Source organism: Leucoraja erinacea, chromosome 41, assembly GCF_028641065.1.
Source record: "Leucoraja erinacea ecotype New England chromosome 41, Leri_hhj_1, whole genome shotgun sequence".
In the NCBI taxonomy this organism is placed as follows: Eukaryota; Metazoa; Chordata; class Chondrichthyes; order Rajiformes; family Rajidae; genus Leucoraja; species Leucoraja erinaceus.
Window position 1 is genome coordinate 1,589,569 of NC_073417.1, and position 18,564 is coordinate 1,608,132.

The 18,564-nt window shown below is 46.5% G+C and overlaps 1 protein-coding gene across 1 annotated transcript in view; it reads left to right on the plus strand.

The window, feature by feature from the left end:
* Window positions 1–18,564, plus strand: part of LOC129714803 (teneurin-3-like) — a 282,436-nt gene that overhangs the window by 51,223 nt on the left and 212,649 nt on the right.

Genomic DNA, 18,564 nt, shown 5'->3' on the forward strand with positions numbered 1-18,564 from the left:
AGGGAATCCCTCTCAATAAACAGCCCGCATTTTTCTCCACGCCTCAGTCATCTCTCAGGCGTTTAAATCAGCATCGCTTCACAGAGGATTTCATCAACTTCAACTTTGATCAACCTGACAGATAGTTGATTGGACACTGACTGCAAGTTATAGCAAAGATTATTCAACCACAATTAGTTTGTAGGGGTTTTTTTTTGACAAGAAGCAACTGATGTTTTCAAACACTTATTTATATGCACTGGTTTACAGTATTTTTATATTAAGGAAGACATTACACAAGGCTCTTGCGATTCACCTACTGGTTTGGAGGCACACAGTCATAGAGTGGGATGAAGGGCTTGTTTCCATGCTAAACATATAAGATTGTTAAGGGTTTGGACACGCCAGAGGCAGGAAACATGTTCCCAATGTTGGGGGAGTCCAGAACCAGGGGCCACAGTTTAAGAATAAGGAATAGGCCATTTAGAACAGAGACGGGGAAACACTTTTTCACACAGAGTGTGGTGAATCTGTGGAATTCTCTGCCTCAGAGGGCGGTGGAGGTCGGTTCTCTGGATGCTTTCAAGAGAGAGCTAGATAGGGCTCTTAAAAATAGCGGAGTCAGGGGATATGGGGAAAAGGCAGGAACGGGGCACTGATTGGGGATGATCAGCCATGATCACATCGAATGGCAGTGCTGGCTCGAAGGTCCGAATGGCCTACTCCTGCACCTAGTGTCTATTGTCTATTGCTTTATCTCGAAACTAAAGAGCAGAAAGAGGCCATTTGGCCCATTGAGACTGTACTGGATCTTTATACAGAAATCCCATTAGTCTCTTTCATCAGCTCTTACCTACAGTCAGATAGCGATGATACAGCGTGGAAACAGGCCCTTCGGCCCAACTTGCCCATACCTCTTATAGAGGTGTACAAAATCATGAGAGGAATAGATCGGGTAGATGCACAGAATCTCTTGCCCAGAGTAGGGGAATCGAGGACCAGAGGACACAGGTTCAATGTGAAGGGGGAAAGATTGAACAGGAATCCGAGGGGTAACTTTTTTACACAAAGGGTGGTGGGTGTATTGAACGAGCTGCCAGAGGAGGTAGTTGAGGCTGGGACTGTCACACATTTAAGAAACAGTTAGACAGGTACATGGATAGGACGGGTTTGGAGGGATATGGACCAAGCGCAGTCAAGTGGGCAGTGGAGGCCAAATCACTGGATGGATTTAAGAGAGAGTTAGATGGAGCTCTAGGGGCTAGTGGAATCAAGGGATATGGGGAGAAGGCAGGCACGGGGTACTGATTGGGGACGATCAGCCATGATGACAATGAATGGTGGTGCTGGCTCGAATGGCCTCCTCCTGCACCTATTTTCTATGTTTCTATCTATGTTTCTAAGTGGGACCAGTGTAGCTGGGACATTGTTGGCGGTGTGGACAAGCTGGACCGAAGGACCTGTTTCCACACTGTTTCACTATATGACTATGCCCCGTCTACACTAGTCCCACCTGACTGCGTTTAGCCCATATCCCTCTAAACCTGTCCTCTCCATGCTCCTGTCTAAACGTTTCTTAAACATTGAGATAGTCCCTGCTTCAACCACCTCCTCCGGTGAATTTGTTTGAAAAAATTACCTCTCAGGTTCCTATTAAATCTTACCCTCCCCCCTTACCTTAAACCCATGTCCTCTGGTCCTCGATTCCCCTACTCTGCGTAAGAGACTCTGTGCGTCTACTTGATATATCCCTCTCATTGTGTTGTACACATCATAACGCCTCAGGCGGGTGGAGTTTGCTACGGTTGGTGAGGCCACATTGATTAGCACAGATTTGTTTTGTTATTTAGGGATTTGTCGAGGTTTTTCACATGATCACAGGGGCTATCACAGCATTGAAAAAAAAAACATTTGGACAGGTAAATGGATAGGAAAGGTTTAGAAGGATATGGGCCGACTTCTTATTTGGGTGGCACGTTGGCGCAGCGGTAGAGTTGCTGCCTCGCGGCGCCACAGACCTGAGTTCGATCCTGACTACGGGCGCTGTCTGTACGGAGTTTGTAACTTCTCCCCATGACCATGTGGGTTTTCTCTGGGTGCTCCGGTTTCCTCCCACACTCCAAAGATGTACAGGTTTGTAGGTTAATCAGCTTGGATAAAATTGTAGATTGTCCCTAGTGAGGATAGTGTCAGTGTGCGGGGATCGCTGATCAGCATAGACTCAGTGGGCCGAATGGCCTGTTTCCGTGCTATATCATTAAACTAAACTAAACAGTGTGAGCAGGCATGGACTCGGTGGGCCGAAGGGCCTGGTTTAATGCTATAGCATTAAAGGGAATCAATCCTTTGATGGTTTCAACAGGATCGATGTTTGGTGTCAGAATTAAAGGGCACTCTTTTAGAAAGGAGGTGAGGAGGAACTTCTTTAGTCAGAGGGGAGTTAACAGCCTGTTCCACTAGGCGATTTTTTCGGCAACTGCTAACGGCAGGTACTCGGGAAACGCGGTAAGCTCGTGAAGACTCGTGCAGATTTTTCAACATGTTGAAAAATGTCCACGAGAGCCCAGAGTACCGACGAGTGGCCATTACCGTAAATCTCCGAGTTCGAATCAGGGCAAACTCGGGAGAACTCTTGGAATGAACTCGTACCGTGGGACAGGGCTTTTATGAGGCAGAGATCAGCCAGACTTGATGGGCCGGGTGGCCTAATTCTACTCCCATAACTTGTGGATAAACATTGGTAATGTTGCAAGTGCAGTTAATAGAATGTCAAAGGGAAGATTTTCTGTTTCGTGAACTGAACTTCACCCTGGCACAGCTCAGGGCAGGCATCAAAGTGTGAGATCAGGAATGGGTTTAATGCTCTGAGGAGTAAATGAACAAGGATAATCCACACTTAGAAACTCTTCCCAGCCATTTAATAATACAACAGCTCTTTCAGTGTGGGTTCAATATCCTGCTGACAAAGTTCATGATTCCTTTCTGCGCTTAAAATATGAATTATAATCAAACGAGAACAGTTCCGTGTTCTGCCATGCAGTCACAGAGGCCCTGGAACGTGCTGCCGGGGTGGTAGTGGAGGCAGATATGATAGAGGCGTTTAAGAGGCTTTTAGACAGGCACATGGATATGCAGGGAATGGAGGGGTATGGATGGCTGGATATGCACGTTTTGGAGTGACAATAGACAATAGGTGCAGGAGTAGGCCATTCAGCCCTTTGAGCCAGCACCGCCATTCAATGTGATCATGGCTGATCATCCCCAATCAGTATCCCTTTCCTGCCTTCTCCCCATATCATATAACCATATAACCATATAACAATTACAGCACGGAAACAGGCCATCTCGACCTTTCTAGTCCGAGCCGAACACGTATTCTCCCCTAGTCCCATCTACCTGCGCTCAGACCATAACCCTCCATTCCTTTCCCGTCCATATAACTATCCAATTTATTTTTAAATGATAAAAACGAACCTGCCTCCACCACCTTCACTGGAAGCTTATTCCACACAGCCACCACTCTCTATCCCCTATCCCCTGACTCCGCTATTTTTAAGAGCCCTATCTAGCTCTCTCTTGAAAGTGTCCGGAGAACCTGCCTCCACCGCCCTCTGAGGCAGAGAATTCCACAGACTCACAGCTCTCTGTGAGAAAAAGTGTTTCCTCGTGGCTGATCTATCCCTCCCTCCCATTCTCCTGCCTTCTCCCCGTAACCCGTGACACCCGTAGCAATTGCTCTATCTATCTCTGCCTTAAGCATATCCACTAACTTGGCCTCCACAGCCTTCTGAATCAATCTTTCAGAGAGTATTACAGTTCCATAGTCTAGAGCAGTGGTTCCCAACCTTTTTTTGGCCATGCCCCACCTAATCACCTCTAAACTCCTAATGCCCCCCCCCATGTGGTGATATATAATTCTTATCATTTAAAAAGTGAACTCCGTTTCAGCTGAAGAAGCTTAAAACGCCAATACCTTGGTTTAAACAAGCTTCAAAAGAACATGGCATCCATGAAAAAGAAAAATGAAATAAACAAAAGACAGTTAAAGTTCTGAGCAAGAAATTACTAAAAAATTGTAAAAAAAAAAGAAAAAAACATTAGGTGGTATTAAAATAATAATAATGATAAATATGATAATAAAAGAGTATTCACAGGTAATAAAGAGAGAAAAATAAAAATCAAAAATTTGGACCCAGACCTCCTCATATTGCTCAATTGCCCCCCTTAAAAATCAAATTGCCCCCCTGTGGGGCGTACACCCCACGTTGGGAACCACTGGTCTAGAGTGTTTTATTGTCCTGTGTCCCGGATAGAACAATGACATGTTGACTTGCTGCAGCACAACACAATATGTGAACATAGTACACTGTAAACAATATAATAAATGAGAAAAATAGTTCAGTGTGTGTTTATATACACTTACCCACATATACGCATGTAGGTTCAAGGGTCACATTTATTTGTCACATAAGATACAGTGAACTGAGTTACCATGCAGCCCATACAATTAGAAAGAACAGAATACGTGGTCGGGAGCCTTGACCCTCCGTGGTCACCACTACGGACGGCCCGATGTGCAGGCCCTCTCGTCGGGATGATCAAAGCTCTGACGTAGGGATCTATCGAACACACTGTGTATACATATATATATATATATATATATATATATATATATATATATATATATATACAGATCACATATAGTATATATATGTGTGTATAGGTATGTGTGTATATATATATATATATATATATATATATATATATGGGCTACATATAGCAGGCAAGAGAGAAGACTCCATACCTTCCACCTGAGAAGCATCCGCTGTATCCTGGGCATATCCTGGCAAGACAGAGTGTCCAACGCCGAGATCCTGCCTTGCACTGGCCATCCCAGTATGTACTCAGGCAGCGCAGACTGTGGTGGATGGGCCATGTCCACCGCATGGAGGATGGCCGTATTCCAAAAGACATCAATGGACAACAGGAGCAGGAGTAGGCCATTCGGCCCTTCGAGCCATTCAATGTGATCATGGTTCATCATGCCCTATCAGTACCCCGTTCCTGCCTTCTCCCCATATCCCCTGACTCCGCTATTTTTAAGAGCCCTATCCAGCTCTCTCTTGAAAGTATCCTGGGAACCGGCCTCCACCGCCCTCTGAGACAGAGAATTCCACAGACTCGCAACTCTCTGCGGAGAGCTGACATCTGGGAGGAGAACCATCAGCCGCCCCCAGCTACGTTACGAGGATGCCTGCAAGAGAGATATGTGAAGGCGCTCGACGTCGATGTGGAGGCCTGGGAGAACCTTGCAGCTGACCGCACAAAGTGGAGGGGTGCCCTGAACCAACATCTCAAAGCAGGGGAAGAGAAACGCAGTGGCAGACAAGGGGGCTGGCAGACAGGAGCGCAGCAACTGCAACACACCAGAGACCACACACACACAAATGTGACCTTTGCCACAGAGACTGTCACTCCCACATTGGTCTCTACAGCCACAAGCAATGCTGCTCCAGCCGAGGTTTGGAGCAAGCAACCAACAACTAGGATGCAGCACCCATATATATATATACACACACGCATATGAACACATAATAAACAACAACAACGTTTTAAGCTGCTGTAAAGGTCCTGCATAAAACATCTTCTGCAGAAAGGGCAGAGGAAAGATTTGACCCCTATATCAATCAGTCTGTGGAGCCAGCCAGCTCTGCCCAGTGTAAATGGATGCAAGCTCCAGCACAAACAATGAAACTCAGTGTTTCAAACTTGCAGCAGATGGGTTTAATTGCGGGGATGTGTGAGGCACTCTGTTTTTGTTCCTGAAAGCACTGAAACGAGAACTGAGGATATTTTTATTGGTACAAAAGCAAAGAAACTGTTGTGGAGCAGAAAGATTAGGGGCTTAACTATGGAAGTGACGGAAATCTGCAAGGGCTTAGCCAGCCCAGCCCATCACCCAAACCGACCTCCCTCCCCTTATGTGCGGGAAGGAACTGCAGATGTTGGTTTACACTGAAGATAGACACAAAAAGCTGGAGTAACTCAGCGGGTTTTTTTAGTTCTATTTTAGTTTTAGGTCAGGCAACATCTCTGGAGAAAAAGAATAGGTGATGTTTCAGGTCGAGACCCTTCTTCAGAATCTACTCCCAGACCAGGGCACCCTGCCATTGACTCCATCTACACCTCACGCTGCCTCGGCAAGGCCAGCTGCATCATCAAGGACCAGTCGCACCCTGGCCACTCCCTCTTCTCCCCCTCTCCCATCAGGCAAGAGGTACAGAAGTGTGAAAACGCACACCTCCAGATTCAGGGACAGTTTCTTCCCAGCTGTTATCAGGCAACTGAACCATCCTACCACAACCAGAGAGCAGTGCTGAACTACTATCTACCTCATTGGTGACCTCGGACTATCCTTAATTGGACTTTGCTGGCTTTCCCGTGCACTAAACATCATTCCCTTATCATGTATCTGTACACTGTGGACGGCTCAATTGTAATCATGTATTACCTTTCCGCTGACTGGTTAACACGCAACAGAAGCTTTTCACTGTACCTCGATACACGTGACAATAAACTAAACTGAAGTGTGTCCCACCTCATTTTATAGCTAGTATCCTCAAATCCAGGCAGCACTCTGGTAGACCTCTCCTAGTTTAAGGGCCTGTCCCACTGTAGGAGGTAATTCAAGAGTTCTCCCGAGTTTCCCCTGAATCGAACTCGGAGAATTATGGTAATAGCCGTTCGTAGGTACACAGGGCTCTCGTGGACATTTTTCACAGTGCTGAAAAAACTTCACGAGTTACCGCGTTTCCTGAGTACCTGCCGTTAGCGTTACGAGCCGCTACGAGACATCCCCGAGCTCCGACGTACCCGCTACGTACATTCTACCTATTTACCACGAGTTTGATTTTTTTAAAACTGGGGAGAGCTCTTGAATTACCTCGTACAGTGGGACAGGCCCTTTAGTTCTGCAGGCACTTTAGCCATTAATCGAATGCAGACAAAAATGCTGGAGAAACTCAGCGGGTGAGGCGGCATCTATGGAGCGAAGGAATAGGCGACGTTTTGGGTCGAGACCCTTCTTCAGACTGATGTGGGCGGGGGATGGGAAAAAAGAAAGGAAGAGGCGGAGACAGTGGGCTGTGGGAGAGCTGGGAAGGGGAGGGGAAGGAGGGAGAAAGCAGGGACTACCTGAAATTGGAGAAGTCAATGTTCATACCGCTGGGGTGTAAACTACCCAAGCGAAATATGAGGTGCTGCTCCTCCAATTTGCAGTGGGGCTCACTCTGGCCATGGAGGAGGCCCAGGACAGAAAGGTCAGAATCGGAATGGGAGGGGGAGTTGAAGCGCTGAGCCACCGGGAGATCAGGTTGGTTATTGCGAACCGAGCGGAGGAGTTGGGCGAAACGATCGCCAAGCCTACGCTTGGTCTCACCGATGTAGAGCAGCTGACATCTAGAGCAGCGGATGCAATAGATATGTTAGCCATTAATCCCATCCGTTTCAAGTGTGCTAATAGAACTGTTGTAGGGTGCCTTGTAACACTCTTTATGAAAGTCTACATTAATGAGGGACTGTGTGAGATGCAAATGGTTTAATTTCATAGACAATTCCAAGGTTAATTTTTCATGAATATAAAATCTATGAGTATTGACTTTATTTTTCAAGAAAGAACAAATTTACTTTCTTCATAACTTGTCTAATAAAGTCTATATGAACTTATAGCACCTCTAATAGAGAATTAGATTAATCATGGTCTTATTCAATAAATCATAAGTCTATACGCAGTCTATATCAGTCCTTTTAGATTTAGGTCAATTGTGATAAATTAATTGGAAAAACTACTGGTTTAAAACTAATCTTCCATGGTACTAAATTGAAAGAGACTACAATGTCTTCATTTTATCCAGTTTTTAGTTTAGTGTTAGTGCAGTTTACAGACACAGGGCGGAAACAGGCTCTTGGGCCTACTGAGTCCCCATCGACCAGCGATCCCTGCACATGTACACTATCCTACACACAGTTTTTACATTAATACTAAGCCAATGAACCAACAAATCTGTGCGTCTTTTGGAGTAAGGGAGGAACCAAAATTCTCATAGAAAATCCACGCAATTCACGGGGAGAACGTGCAAACTCCGCGCAGACAGCACCCGTGGTCAGGATGGAACCCGGCCTCTGTAAGGCAGCAACTCTACCACTGCGCCACCGTGCTGCCCCTTTTTGTTCTTATACGTTATTGTGGTTCAAATTCAAACTGATTTCTCAATCTTGACTCAACTTACCCATTCACCAAAGACAAACGCAAAGTGCTGGAGTAACTGAGCGGGTCAGGCAGCACCTATGAGGAAGAAGGAGGGGTGACATGTCGGTGTTTGGGTCTGAAGAAGGTTCCCGACCTGAAATGTCACCTACCTTTTTCTCCAGAGATGCTGCCTGACCCGTTGAGTTACTCCAACACATTGTGTCTATATTTGGTATAAACCAGCACTTTTGTTTCTACCCATTCACCAGATTGTATCTACTGGTTTCACCTATCCTCCGTAGATACTGGAGTAACAAAATGCTGGAGTAACTGAGGGAGACAGGCAGCATCTGTAGAGAGAAGGAATGGGTGAGGTTTCAAGTCAAGACCTTTCTTCACCTCTCCTCCCATGGACTAGTCATGAAATGCCACTTAAAAAGGCCACATTGATACATTGGTAGCCACATAGAGAACTGACCCATTCTATCACCAACTAGAGAGCAACCCTGACCTACCATCTACCTCATTGGTGACCCTTGGACTATCTTTACATAGAAACATAGACAATAGGTGCAGGAGTAGGCCATTTGGCCCTTCGAGCCTGCACCGCCATTCAATATGATCGGCTGATTATCCAACTCAGTATCCTGTACCTGCCTTCTCTCCATACCCCCTGATCCCTTTAGCCACAAGGGCCACATCTAACTCTCTCTTAAATATAGCCAATGAACTGGCCTCAACTACCTTCTGTGGCAGAGAGTTAATGGGACTTTAGAAACATAGAAACATAGAAAATAGGTGCAGGAGTAGGCCATTCGGACCTTCGAGCCTGCACCGCCATTCAATATGATCATGGCTGATCATCCAACTCAGTATCCTGTTCCTGCCTTCTCTCCATACCCCTTGATCCCTTTAGCCACAAGGGCCACATCTAACTCCCTCTTAAATATAGCCAATGAACTGGCCTCAACTACCTTCTGCGGCAGAGAATTCCACAGATTCACCACTCTCTGTGTAAAAAAAGTTTTCCTCATCTCGGTCCTAAAAGATTTTCCCCCTTATCCTTAAACTATGACCCCTTGTTCTGGACTTCCCCAACATCGGGAATAATCTTCCTGCATCTAGCCTGTCCAACCCCTTAAGAATTTTGTAAGTTTCTATAAAGATCCCCCCTCAATCTTCTAAATTCTAGCGAGTACAAACCGAGTCTATCCAGTCTTTCTTCATATGAAAGTCCTGACATCCCAACTTGCACTAAAGCCCCTGTCCCACTGTACGAGGTAATTCAAGAGTTCTACCGAGTTTTCCCCTGATTCGAGCTCGGAGAATGTCCGTAGCGGGTCCGTAGGAGGTCGTGGATGTCCCGTAGCGGCTCGTACGAGTAAAAACTATTAAAAAAATTTCATCACGAGTATTTTTTTACTCGTGGACATTTTTCACAGTGTTGAAAAAACGTCACGAGATACCGGATTTCCCGAGTACCTACCGTTACTCGTACGAGCCGCTACGGGACATCCACGAACTCCCACGGACCCGCTACGGACATTCTCCGAGTTCGAATCGGGGGAAAACTCGGGAGAACTCGTGAATTTCCTCGTACAGTGGGCAGGCCCTTAAAAGTTATTCCGTTTATCCTGTATCCGTTCACAGTGGACGGCTCGATTGTGGTCATATTTGGTGTTTACCACAGACCGGGTAGCACGCAACAAAACAGCTTTTCACTGTACCTCGGTACACGTGACATTCAACTACATGAAACTAAACCACATTTCAAAGCCATTTAGACAGGTGCATAGCTAGGACAGGTTTAGAGGGATAGACAATGGACAATAGATGCAGGAGTAGGCCATTCGGCCCTTCAAGCCAGCACCGCCATGATTGGCTGATCATCCCCCAATCACTACCCCGTTCCTGCCTTCTCCCCATATCCCCTGACTCCGCTATCTTTAAGAGCCCTATCTAGCTCTCTCTTGAAAGTATCCAGAGAACTGGCCTCCGCCGCCCTCTGAGGCAGAGAATTCCACAGACTCACAATACCCTGCGTGAAAAAGTGTTTCCTCATCTCCGTTCTAAATGGCTTACCCTTTATTCTTAAACTGTGGCCCCTGGTTCTGGACTCCCCCAACATTGGGAACATGATTCCTGCCTCTAGCGTGTCCAAACCCTTAATAATCTTACATGTTTCAATAGGATCCCGGATATGAACCAAATGCAGGCAGGTGGGACTAGTGTAGACGGGTGGGGCATGTTGGTTGGTGTGGGACTAGTGTAGATGGGTGGGGCATGTTGGTCGGTGTGGGACTAGTGTAGATGGGTGGGGCATGTTGGTCGGGTGGGACTAGTGTAGACGGGTGGGGGCATGTTGGTTGGTGTGGGACTAGTGTAGATGGGTGGGCATGTTGGTCGGTGTGGGCAAGTTGTGATGAAGGGCCTGTTTCAACGATGTATCAATCTGTGACTATCTCTTGCTCTACTGAACATTAGTGGGCCAGATGGAGGTTTGCAACTGTCCAATGGATCTATGGTTATCATTACTTGTGCAAGCTGTTGTTTCACTTGAGTTCCTCAGCTGCCTCCGTAGGATTTGGATTCATATCACTGGATCAGTAGATAGTCACCAAAATGCTGGAGTAACTCAGTGGGTCAGGCAGCATCTCTGGAGAAAAGGATTAGGTGGCGTCTCAGGTCGAGACCCTTCTTCAGAGGCCGAGAATCGGGGGAAAGTGGAAACGAGAGATATAGAACAAATGAATTAAAGATATGCGAAAAGGTAACGATGAGACAGGAAGCGGGCCTTTGTTAGCTGAGGTCTAGCTGAGCGTTTTGGAACAGCTCTACGGTGGCACGGTGGCGCAGCGCTAGAGTTGCTGCCTTACAGCGCCAGAGGCCCAGGTTCAATCCTGACTGCGGGTGCTGTGTGTGGGTGGAGTTTACATGTTCTCCCCGTGACCTGCGTGGGTTTTCCTCGTGTTTTCTGGTATTCTTCCACACTCCAAAAACGAAGGTGAATTGGCTCGGTATAAATGTAAACAAAATAGTCCCCAGTGTGTGTAGGATGGTGTTCATAGCCATGATCAGCCATATTGTGTGCAGTTTTGGTCCCCGAATTTGAGGAAGGACATTCTTGCTATTGAGGGAGTGCAGCGTAGGTTTACAAGGTTAATTCCCGGGATGGCGGGACTGTCATATGCTGAGAGAATGGAGCGGCTGGGCTTGTACACTCTGGAGTTTAGAAGGAGGAGGAGAGAAGGCAGGTACGGGATACTGAGTTGGATGATCAGCCATGATCATATTGAATGGCGGTGCAGGCTCGAAGGGCCGAATGGCCTACTCCTGCACCTAATTTCTATGTTTCTATGAGAGGGGATCTCATTGAAACATATAACGTTGTTAAGGGTTTGGACACGCTAGAGGCAGGAAACATGTTCCCGATGTTGGGGGAGTTCAGAACCAGGGGCCACAGTTTAAGAATAAGGGGTAAGCCATTTAGAACGGAGACGAGGAAACACTTTTTCACACAGAGAGTTGTGTGTCTGTGGAATTCCCTGCCTCAGAGGGCGGTGGAGGCAGGTTCTCTGGATACTTTCAAGAGAGAGCTAGATAGGGCACTTAAAAATAGCGGAGTCAGGGGATATGGGGAGAAGGCAGGAACGGGGTACTGATTGGGGATGATCAGCCATGATCACATTGAATGGCGGTGCTGGCTCGAAGGGCCGAACGGCCTACTCCTGCACTATTGTCTATTGTCTATTGTCTGTTGTGTTAGTGTGCGGGGATCGCTGGTCGGCGCGGACTCGGTGTGCTTTGGGCTGGGTGAAAATGAGTTACAGGTAATGAGACCCAACAAGACAGCTTTGAAGCTCGCACGACAACTTGGGTGAGGGAGGGACGGAGAAAGAGGGGGTGCAAGGGTTACTGGAAGTTAGAGAAATCAATATTCATGCCACTTGGTTGTACGCTGCCCACGAGAAATACATCTGGATGAGTGATCAGATCAGGGCTCTGGGCTCATGATGTAATCACTATGTCAGCAGACTTCCACTCCCACGCTTTTTGAATTCCTCACTGTTGGTTCACTTCAGACTCTCGCTCACAAGTTCTAAAATGGCAGGAGCGGAATTAGGCCATTCGGCCCATCAAGTCTACTTTGCCATTCAATCATGGCTGATCTATCTCTCCCTCCTAACCCCATTCTCCTGCCTTCTCCCCATAACCCCCCCGACACCCGTACTAATCAAGAATCTGCCAATCTCGGACTTAAAAAAATATCCATTGATGGCCTCCACAGCTGTCAGTGGCAACAAATCCCATAGATTCACCACCCTTTAACTAAATGCTTAAGAAGGGACTGCAGATGCAGGAAAAATTGATGGGCTGAAGGGCCTGTTTCCACACTGTCTCTGAAGTCTAAAGTTCACAAGTTCATGTCCAGCACCATTCAATCATGGTTGATATATCTCTCCCTCTCAGCCCCATTCTCCTGCCTTCTCCCCATAACCACTGACACCTGCACTAATCAAGAACCTGTCTATCTCTGCCTTAAAAATATCCACTGACTTGACCTCCACGGCCGTCTGTGGCAAAGAATTCCACAGATTCACCACCCTCTGTCAAAATAAATTCCTCCTCATCCCTTTTCTAAAGGTACGTCCTTTTATTGTGAGCCTGTGCCCTCTGATCCTAGACGAGATGTCTGAATGTTACCAATGAACATTGGTAGAGTGTTCAATGAACTAGTGGGAGAGTCCAGGACCAGAGGCCACAGCCTCAGAATAAAAGGACATACCATTAGAAAGGAGATGAGGAAAAATGTATGTAGTTAAAGGGTAGACGAAAATGCAGGAGAAACTCAGCGGGTGAGGCAGCATCTATGGAGCGAAGGAATAGGTGACGTTTCGGGTCGAGACAATGAAACGTCACCTCTTCCTTCTCTCCATAGATGCTGCCTCACCCGCTGAGTTTCTCCAGCATTTTGGTCTACCTCCAATTTACCAGCTTCTGCAGTTCTTTTTAAAACATCCCTTCCAGTTCAGTTCAGTTAGAATTAGTTGATTGCCATGTGTCCTGAAGTGGAGTGAAAGGCTTTTGTTGCGGAAAGACAATGCATGATTACAATCGAGCCATTTACATTGTACAGATACAGGATAAAGGGAATAACGTTTAGTGCAAGGTAAAGCCAGTAAAGTCCGATCAAAGAAGAAATGGTGATGTAGGAGTAGAGATTTAAGAGTGTGGGGCGATTGTAATATATGACTCGTCTGCAAATCGTCGGCAGGGTGGGATGGCATCTTCACCCCTTGATCTCCCCACGTACAGGTTTGTTGGTTAATTGGTTTGGTATTGGTATGCAATTGTCCCCAGTGTGTGTCGGGTAGTGTTAGTGTGCGGGGATCGCAGGTCCCTGCGGACTCGGTGGGCTGAAGGGACAGTTTCCGCGCTGTATCTCTAAAAACTACATCAATGATTTAGATGAGAACACACAGGGCAAGACTAGCAAGTTTGCTGATGAGACAAAAGTGGGTGGTTTTGCAGATAGTGAAGATGGTTGTGAACGATTGCAGCAGGATCTGGATCGATTGGCCAGGTGGGCGGAGGAATGGTTGATGGAGTTAAATACAATGAAGTGTGAGGTGTTACATTTTGGGACGTCGAACAAGGGCAGGGCCTACACAGTGAATGGTAGTCCTCTGGGTAGTGTTGTAGAGGAGAGGGATCTAGGAGAACAGGTGTATGGTTCCTTGAAGGTGGAGTCGCAGGCAGATAAGGTGGTCGAAAAGGCTTTTGGCACATTGGCCTTCATCAGTCAGAGTATTGTGTATAGAAGTTGGGAGGTCATGTTGCAGTTGTATAAGATGTTGGTGAGACCGCATTTAGAATATCGTGTTCAGTTCTGGGCACCATGTTATAGGAAAGATGTTGTCAAGCTGGAAAGGGTTCAGAGAAGATTTATGAGAATGTTGCCAGGACTCAAGTATCTGAGCTATGGGGAGAGGTAGAGTAGGCTGGGACTCTATTCCTTGGAGCGCAGGAGGATGAGGGGTGATTTTATAGAAGTGTATAAAATCATGAGAGGAATAGATCGGGTAAATGCACAGAGTCTCTTGTCCAGAGTAGGGGAATCGAGGACCAGAGGACATAGGTTCAAGATTAAGGGGAAAAGATTTAATAAGAATCAGAGGGGTAACGTTTTCACACAAAGGGTGGTGGGTGTATGGAACGAGCTGCCAGAGGATGTAGTTGAGGCTGGGACTATCCCTACATTCAATAGACAATAGACAATAGGCGCAAGAGTAGGCCATTCGGCCCTTCACGCCATTCAATGTGATCGTGGCTGATCATCCCCAATCAGTACCCCGTTCCTGCCTTCTCCCCATATTCTCTGACTCCGCTGTCTTTAAGAGCCCTATCAAGCTCTCTCTTGAAAGTTCAAGAAACAGTTGGACAGGTACATGGATAGGACAGGGTTGGAGGGATATGGACCAAGCGCAGGCAGGTGGGACTAGTGTAGCTGGGACATTGTTGGCCGGTCTGGGCGCGTTGGGCCTGAAGGGCCTGTTATCCTCACTGTATCACTCTATGACTCAACTAAAATGAAGTTTTTGCTAAAAGAATTCCTAGCGTGTGAGCTACTTAACAGCAGCATTGAAGAATAAGTACCCACATTTGCACTGAAATATGGCATGCAAGGACTGACAAACATTTATGGCCCAATCCCAATGATGCATGTATACAACTGCTAATCAACCCGTGATTATTCCTTTACAACTGCTGTGACTACTATTCAAAAATATTTCATTAGCTCTAAAGTGCTTTCGAACGACTTGACATCATGTGATGCACTCATTTCCCCGATAGATTTAATTTCTGACACATTAATAGCACTCCTTAACAACGTACATTTAAAATGAGAGTGTCGAAAATGTAGACTTTTATTAAGAAAATTCTTCCATAAAATGTTTCGGGGCAAGTCATTCATTTGTCACTGACTATATTAGTACAAAAGTGTTTTGACGAGAACTGGAAGGAACTGTTTGCCTGAGAATTACTTTCATTACAACTTATGACTACTTAATTTAGTTTAGTTTAGTTTAGTTTAGTTTTTTCCCCTGACTCTCAGTCTTAAGAACCCCCACACAGAGGATTGTGAATCTGTGGAATTCTCTGCCTCAGAAGGCAGTGAAGGCCAATTCTCTGGATACTTTCAAGAGAGAGTTGGTTAGGGCTCTTAAAGATAGCGGAGTCAGGGGATATGGGGAGAAGGCAGGAACGGGGTACTGATTGTGGATGATCACAGTGAATGCCGGTGCTGGCTCGAAGGGCCGAATGGCCTACTCCTGTTGTCTATTGTCTAAGTGTTGTGAACCTGAAACGTCACCTATTCTGACCCACTGAGTTACTCCAGCTTTTTCTGTCCATGTTTAGTTTAGTTTTGTTTCATTTAGTTTAGAGATAACCATATAACAATTACAGCACGGAAACAGGCCATCTCGGCTCTACAAGTCCGTGCCGAACAACCTTTTTTCCCTTAGTCCCACCTGCCTGCACTCATACCATAACCCTCCATTCCCTTCTCATCCTTCGCACCTGCCCGCGTTTGGCCCAAATCCATGTACCTATACCATATAACCATATAACAATTACAGCACGGAAACAGGCCATCTCGGCCTTCTAGTCCGTGCCAAACACTTATTCTCCCCTAGTCCCATCTACCTGCACTCAGACCATAACCCTCCATTCCTTTCCCATCCATATACCTATCCAATTCATTTTTAAACGATAAAACCTAAGCTGCCTCCACCACTTCCACTGGAAGCTCATTCCACACAGCAACCACTCTCTGAGTAAAGAAGTTCCCCCTCATGTTACCCCTAAACTTCTGTCCCTTAATTCTGAAGTCATGTCCTCTTGTTTGAATCTTCCCTATTCTCAAAGGGAAAAGCTTGTCCACATCAACTCTGTCTATCCCTCTCATCATTTTAAAGACCTCTGTCAAGTCCCCCCTTAACCTTCTGCGCTCCAGAGAATAAAGACCTAACTTGTTCAACCTATCTCTGTAACTTAGTTGCTGAAACCCAGGCAACATTCTAGTAAATCTCCTCTGTACTCTCTCTATTTTGTTGACATCCTTCCTATAATTGGGCGACCAAAATTGTACAATTGTACAATTTGTACAAGATACAATGTGGGTACATGATCTATCGTTCCCTCTCATTCTCCTGCCTTCTCCCCATAACCCCTGACACCCGTCCTAATCAAGAACCTGTCAATCTCTGCCTTACAAAAATCGACTGACTTGGCCTCCACAGCCGTCTGTGGCAACGAATTCCACAGATTCACAAACCTCTGACTAAAGAAATTCCTCCTCATCTCCTTTCTTAAAGTGTGTCCTCTGGTCCTAGCCTCTCCCACCAGTGGAAACATCCACTCCATCTAGGCTTTACACTATTCCCCTCTCACCTTAAACTTATGGCATCTGTTGCTTGATTCCTCCACTCTGGGCAAAGTCATTCACCCTATCTAGTTCCCTCATGGTCTTATGTGAGATCACCCCTCATCCATCTGCGCTCCAAGTCCTAGCCTGCCCAAACTCTTCCTATAGCTCAGGCCCTCGAGACCTGGCAACGGAAATGATTTCTGTGTCGGGAGAATTGGCAAATGCAGTCCACTGTGTATTTGCATTCCGTTGCTAAAACTTATCGCCTATTCCAAACTCGAGCGATGCTGATGAGAATGCAGGGGAAAGAAAGCACTGGGGATCTTGCTTTGAAGAGTGAAGTCATCCAAGTTGACTCGTCAGTGAACAGACAGGACATGTAGCTTTAAAACATAGGTGGGCACAAAATGCCAGAGTAACTCTGCAGGACAGGCAGCACATCTGGAGTGAAGGAATGGGTGATAATAGACAATAGGTGCAGGAGTAGGCCATTTGGCCCTTCGAGCCAGCACCGCCATTCAATGTGATCATGGCTGAACATCCCCAATCAGTACCCCGTTCCTGCCTTCTCCCCATATCCCCTGACCGCTATCGTTAAGAGCCCTATCTAGCTCTCTCTTGAGAATCCAGAGAACCTGCCCCCAACGCCCTCTGAGGCAGAGAATTCCACAGACTCACCACTCTCTGTGAGAAAAAGTGTTTCCTCATCTCCTTAACCCTTATTCGTAAACTGTGGCCCCTGGTTCGGGACTCCCCCAACATTGGGAACATGTTTCCTGCCTGTAGTGTGCCCAAGCCCTAAAAAATCTTATATGTTTCAGGTCGAGACCCTTCTTCAGTCTGATTTAAACCAGCATCTGCAGTTCTTTCCTATAAGTTTAAAACATTCCTGTTACATTCCTGATACAGCATGGAAACTTGCCCACCGGATCCACGCCGACCATCGATCACCTCTTCTCACGAGTTTAGACTTCGGACAATAGGTGGAGCAAAGGGGAAGATACAGAGTGCAGAATATAGTTCTAGGCATTGTAGCGCATCAGTTCCACAGACAAAGTCCAATGTCCGCAATGGGGTAGAGGTGAATCGGACGGTACCCTAGCTTATGGAAGGAACAGTGACTCAGCGGTAGAGTTGCTGCCTTACAGTGCCAGACACCCGGGTTCGATCCTGACTACGGGTGCTGTCTATGTGGAGTCACAGAGTTATACAGCGTGGAAACAGGCCCAACTTGCCCACGCCGATCAACATGCCCCATCTGCACTAGTCCCACCTGCTTGTGTCAGGCCCATATCCCTCTACACCAAGGGTTTCCAACCTGTGGTCAATTTATCCCTCAAGGGGGTACGTTTCATCGACGCATGGGGTAAATTTGTAGATTGTGGATTTGTACATATTTTTTCTCATTGACTGACTGTGTTTGGTTCTGGTAAACCAGTATCTGTTCATCATTAGTTGTTCCTCAATAGTGAAATGACATTGTTATGTCCTATTAAAGTTACCAGGGGTAAACGGGACAAATAGGTTGGGAACCCCTGGTCTAAACTTGTCCTAGCCATGTACCTGTCCAAATGTTTCTTAGACGTTGCGATATTACCTCTCTAACATCTCTAAAAAAAGACACAAAATGCTGGAGTAACTCAGCGGGTCAGGCAGCATCTGTGGAGAACGTGGATAGGTGACGTTTCACAGAGTGCTGGAGTAACTCAGCGGGTCAGGCAGCATCTGTGGAGAACGTGGATAGGTGACGTTTCACAGAGTGCTGGAGTAACTCAGCGGGTCAGGCAGCATCTGTGGAGAACATGGATAGGTGACGTTTCACAGAGTGCTGGAGTAACTCAGCGGGTCAGGCAGCATCTGTGGAGAACATGGATAGGTGACGTTTCACAGAGTGCTGGAGTAA